The sequence below is a fragment of the Lonchura striata genome, chromosome 2 (genome assembly GCF_050655825.1).
Source record: "Lonchura striata isolate lonStrDom1 chromosome 2, ASM5065582v1, whole genome shotgun sequence".
Classification (NCBI taxonomy): Eukaryota; Metazoa; Chordata; class Aves; order Passeriformes; family Estrildidae; genus Lonchura; species Lonchura striata.
Genome location: NC_140704.1, coordinates 17,172,885 through 17,178,884, shown reverse-complemented (window position 1 = coordinate 17,178,884; position 6,000 = coordinate 17,172,885).

Sequence of the window (6,000 nt, the reverse complement as noted above, 5' to 3'; positions counted from 1 at the left end):
AAATATATATGTAGCCATGTCCACACTCAAGCAGATAAGACATGCTTTAGCTGGCTGTGCTGGCTGTACTGGGGCCCTCACCTGAATGTATCATGTACCTTTAACTCCAGCCTGAGATGAACAGATTGCTGGCTGAATTGAGTCTTTTTATAGCACTAGTCCATGGGGAAATTCTCCAACAAAAAATGCTTTTCTGATCACATTTGCAATTCATATATGCTAAGAACAGGATTCTATTAATCGAACACTGAAAAACATTCCTAATTATTGCATATATTATTAACGACCTTCATGATCTACAACAAGCAAACCAGCAATGTTCGGTACCAATGTACGTTCTGAGAGTTTTCTCACTGTGGATTCTGTGCAACTGCTCCTCAAATGGTTATTTTTTCCTAAGGATTTCTACATTTAGATGACAAATCAAGCTTCTCTAATTGCCAAATTGTATCTGCTTTTTCACCAAGAGACACCTTACAGAGTTTCTGAGTCAGAGTAACCAGGCAACCCTAAGCCTCTAGACTAGGAGGCAAAGGAAAATGTGTACTCCTACAGCAAGAAGAAAAATTATCATTTCAATCTCTATTCAAAAATTTGTCATAATAGAAATAATGTTTGCTGTGACTCAAACATTTCAAAGGGTGATATAAATCCTCAAGCTCAAGATGTCCCAGTCAGAAGCTGAGGAGTTTCTTTACAGTTCTCCCAGTGCTGCTGAGCAAACTGGAATCCTGGCAAGAGCTGGTTAGACAGCTCTGGGACTCTGAGCTCCTTTTGATTCCTGTTAACTAGGTAAAGTCATACCAGGGAGATACCAAGTGCCAATCTGTTGTTTTTCCTGGGGAGAAATCTCCTGATGGTCCAGTCAAAAACAAGTCTTTATAGTGCAAATTTCTACTAAACCCAATCATGACCTTCCACCAAGGTGGGGTGGGCTTTGTAAGCTCAGCTTTGCCCTGACTCTTTGAGGTTTATCCAATGACCTGACAGAGACCACAAAAACATATTTATGTATCTATATATATGCGTGTACATATAATCATATTTTTATATATTAATATATATATAGTCTTGGAAGAAGAAGCCAGAGGAAAGGACCATCAGCACTGGTCATGGTTCAAAAGGTGGCACCACAGGGCATTCCTGGTAGCGTTCCCCCTTCCTGGGGAGTGCTGTCTCTGTTGTGGGAAGTGCAAAGAAGAATGCTGCCATGGCTTCAGCAAGGAAAGCAGTAGTCTGGAGGGCCAAATATTCCGTGGTGATTGCATGCATGTCCCTCTCTCAGAGCATCTCCCACAGCCAGGCAGGTGGGAGACCCAGATGAAATCCACTTTCCACAGAAGCAGCAGTTTAGTCCATCAAACCCCTGTCCTGATTGCTTCTGATCAGCTTGGCTGTTGGATGCTGAGTGCTAAAATAGCAGCAAAGTGACAGATACTCCTCCCCCCAGCTCTCCAACCTTCCCTTCTCTAAAACGATGTGTGTGCTTGCTGATGCCCAGCCTCCACCCTGCTCCCTCTGGGGAGCTTTTCCCCCACTTGTGGCTGTCAGTGAGGTCTAGTAAGTCTCTTTTGCATCAGTGACTGTGGTTTAAAGCCTTTCATCACAGCCTAAAGAAATGCTCTTCTGCCTTTAAAAAGCTGACACAACACCCTCAGATTATTCAACAGCACTGAGGCACCACAGTGTGCCTCAGGTTCACTAACAAAAGACCATGAAATGTCTCAGCTACACTGCAGGTACACAATTCCCAGGGAAGCAATGATTAGTGCAAGTGAACATCAGACTTCCTTTACCTAAAAAGGAAAATGAAAACTAAACACTGGATTTATCTTTGTATATATGTGTTGCATTTAGTAGTCTTCCGTTTTCAATGCTGGAGAGTCAATCCTTATAGCAAAGACGTACAACAAAATCCTCTGTGACTATTACTCCTTGCACCTGTTTGTAGGTCTGTTCTGTCCCTGGGGGGTACAGGAGGGAGAAACAGACTTTGGTGGTCCCTCTGGTACCGTCTGACAAGGCTCTTGGAAGATATTCACAGGTCTAGGAAGAGACACTACTCTTCTCTTCTCTTCTCTTCTCTTCTCTTCTCTTCTCTTCTCTTCTCTTCTCTTCTCTTCTCTTCTCTTCTCTTCTCTTCTCTTCTCTTCTCTTCTCTTCTCTTCTCTTCTCTTCTCTTCTCTTCTCTTCTCTTCTTCCCTTCCCTTCCCTTCCCTTCCCTTCCCTTCCCTTCCCTTCCCTTCCCTTCCCTTCCCTTCCCTTCCCTTCCCTTCCCTTCCCTTCCCTTCCCTTCCCTTCCCTTCCCTTCCCTTCCCTTCCCTTCCCTTCCCCACTCCTCACCTTGAATCTCCTCTCTGTTTTTCTTTCCCACACAGATCCATCCGTTTCTTCCAGTCACTTGCATGCTGGGCACTGGTCCCGGGGCTGACACTGGCGCCTCTGCCACAGAATTCAACATCCTCACAAAGAAAGATTCTGCTAGCATTTCCCATCATGGCCCCGTGAGGTGAGAAGGAAGAGGAAGAGGAAGAGGAAGAGGAAGAGGAAGAGGAAGAGGAAGAGGAAGAGGAAGAGGAAGAGGAAGAGGAAGAGGAAGAGGAAGAGGAAGAGGAAGAGGAAGAGGAAGAGGAAGAGGAAGAGGAAGAGGAAGAGGAAGAGATCAGGGCCCCAGTCCTGGATAGCAACCAGCTGCATGCTTAACCTCAGCCACGGACCAGTTAGTGAGTTTAATTTAACTGGAACATACATAGATATTTCCATGGTTTGCCACAGGTAAAAGTATTTAGATATTTGTAAAAATGCACAAAGTAAGGCCTTAATTGACCATTTAAGTTGGTTGTTCCTGGATTTAGACATAATTTGTGCCATAAATGGATGCGACTGGGCCTCATACTGAGTAATTTTTGATTCCTGCCGTTGTTAGAAGCGTATTAGATTTCTGCGCTGGAGTGTTGGAGGAAAAAACCCCAGCGTGAGAAGTGCTGTGAGGCTGGTGCCTGACTGGGCAGCGGGGCGGGCAGGAGAGAGGGAACATTGGAGGGGCAGAAGCCAGCGATGGGTGAAAGGCACGGGGGCAGCGCCGGGCTCCGGCAGCCGGGCTGGACACGGCGGCGCCGGGAGCGGGAGCGCGGCCGGGGCAAGGGCGGCCGGCGAGGGCACGGGGCGCGTCCCGCCAACGCAGCGCCGAGCCCGCTCCCGGTCCCGCAGGACGGGCGCTGCCGCCCGCCGGCAGGAACTCCGGGATTTCGGCAGGAATTCCGGGATTTCGGGAGGAATTCCGGGATTTCGGGAGGAACTCCGGGATTTCGGGAGCGGTCCCGGGCTGGCCGCGGGCAGAGCGCCCCCTGGCGGCGCCGCGGCGGCTCCGCGCCGCTGTCCCGGAGCGCCCGAACATGGATTTAATAAAGCAAAATCAGCGGGAACCATGCAAGGTCCGAACTGATTTGTGCTGTCCCGGAGCTCCCGAACATGGATTTAATAAAGCAAAATCAGCGGGAACCATGCAAGGTCCGCACTGATTTGTGCTGTCCCGGAGCTCCCGAACATGGATTTAATAAAGCAGAAAACAGCGGGAACCATGCAAGGTCCGCACTGATTTGTGCTGTCCCGGAGCGCCCGAACATGGATTTAATAAAGCAGAAAACAGCGGGAACCATGCAAGGTCCGCACTGATTTGTGCTGTCCCGGAGCGCCCGAACATGGATTTCATAAAGCAAAATCAGCGGGAACCATGCAAGGTCCGCACTGATTTGTGCTGTCCCGGAGCGCCCGAACATGGATTTAATAAAGCAAAATCAGCGGGAACCATGCAAGGTCCGCGCTGATTTGTGCTGTCCCGGAGCTCCCGAACATGGATTTAATAAAGCAAAATCAGCGGGAACCATGCAAGGTCCGCGCTGATTTGTGCTGTCCCGGAGCTCCCGAACATGGATTTCATAAAGCAAAATCAGCGGGAACCATGCAAGGTCCGCACTGATTTGTGCTGTCCCGGAGCGCCCGAACATGGATTTAATAAAGCAAAATCAGCGGGAACCATGCAAGGTCCGCACTGATTTGTGCTGTCCCGGAGCGCCCGAACATGGATTTAATAAAGCAAAATCAGCGGGAACCATGCAAGGTCCGCACTGATTTGTGCTGTCCCGGAGCTCCCGAACATGGATTTCATAAAGCAAAATCAGCGGGAACCATGCAAGGTCCGCACTGATTTGTGCCCGGCGGTTTCTATCGTTACCCTAACTGTTCATCAACTCCTGTTTTGCAACTAAATAATATTTCCCCATTTGCGTAGGTCCCGATACGGTTTAAGAATTTAAAAGAGGTCTTTCAGTGCCAGTGCAATGCTTAATTAGGCACTCACTCCATATCAAACTTCCTCAAACTATACGATCAGAGTAAGAAACCTAAAGAATGCTTTATCTGCAAATGTCCTAAACATTTGACATTTCTTAGTGAAGTCTGATGGATTTCTGTGATATGCAGCGATCATAAAAGCAGCTGAGTCAGATCAGTATGTATTTTTGATAATACAGTCTTTTACCTGTAATTAACTACAATGGGAAAAGTTCCCCCAAGTGGTTTCCAAGTCTATTGCAACATAAAGTAAAAGATACGGATGGCAGTGACAGGAAAAGTTCTGCTATTTATATGATGGTTACAAAACAGTAGAAAAGAGAGAGGCAAGGTAAATAAGTTAATATATAAGGATGCTATACAGTATTTATGCCTCTCCTCTTTACTGTGTTGCCCAGTTATTTCCAGGAGACATTTTGGTAATCAGAATGAAAGGAACTGCCTGTGCTTCCAGGACAGGTGTTTTACACCTCGGTTTTAGGTGATGAAAGTGTAAGTGGAGCAGCCTCCCCGAGGGCTGCCCTTAGCCCAGGCTGCAGAGGGCAGGCACAGGCACTGAGAGCAGCCCTGGTGCAGAGAACTGTGTGGGCAACACCTCATCACACCCATGGGGCAGCCCCCTCTGAGCAGGCAGGGCATGGGAAGAACAAGTCACCACAGCATATTTCTGGGTTTACAAGCACTGGACAGCAAAGGGTAAAGAACAGGGCAAAAAAAATGAAGGTGGGGGCTTAAAATACTCTTCTTTTTATCTTGTGAGCAACTCTGTGAACTCCTTGGGCTCTGCTTGGGTGCAAGGCATGTGAGGCTCAAGGGACTTCATCATACAAAACAAAACCACAGCATCTATACTCATGTTCTTGTGCATTCTGAGATCCTCCAAGTAAAGAATGACAGCACAAATGTTTAACATTCAGGATAATGTGTCTGCAAAGAGATATAAAGTCATATTGGTTGTAGGCAGTGGGAGGATGGGACTATTTAACTATTTGGATGGGTCTAAGGTATGGGCTTACAAGCACCACACTTTCTACCCCCATAAATTCATCTTCTCAAACAGAAGTGGATGCAGAGGGAAAAGGAACAGTATCTATCTGAGCATTATGTGCAGCTCTGGGGGCTCTCATCATAGAAGCAGAGGCTGGTCTTTGTCAAAATGCACAGGGTAAAGAAATGAAAAGTAGAGCAGAGAAAATGGGGCTATAACAGCTGGGACACATCAGCCCCTTATTACTTCCATATTCATCCTCTTACTCCAAGAGGGCATTTAGCCTACAAGTTAGTGAGCACAAATTCAGGATTGAAAAATGGGGGATTTAATTTTAAATAAATAGCCAAAGTTTTGATGCCAGGATGCTGATGGCATTGAGGTGCCAGACCTTGCTGGGGACCCCATGATCCTCTCAGGTTGTGCAGGTGGCCATGCCTTACCCTTGCTGCAGGAATGACAGGTGAGCAGGAGACAAAATACAAACTGCAAATGGAAAATGGCTCCTGAATAAGGGGGAGAAAAACTTCTCAGAGTCCTAGAAAAACTTCAGCCCTATTCCTGATAGCAGACAAAGAGGAAAATTAAATATTCAGGAGTTAACAGCAGGAGAGTAGTAACTAAAAGAGGCAGTGCCACATGTCACAGTGTAAATACTG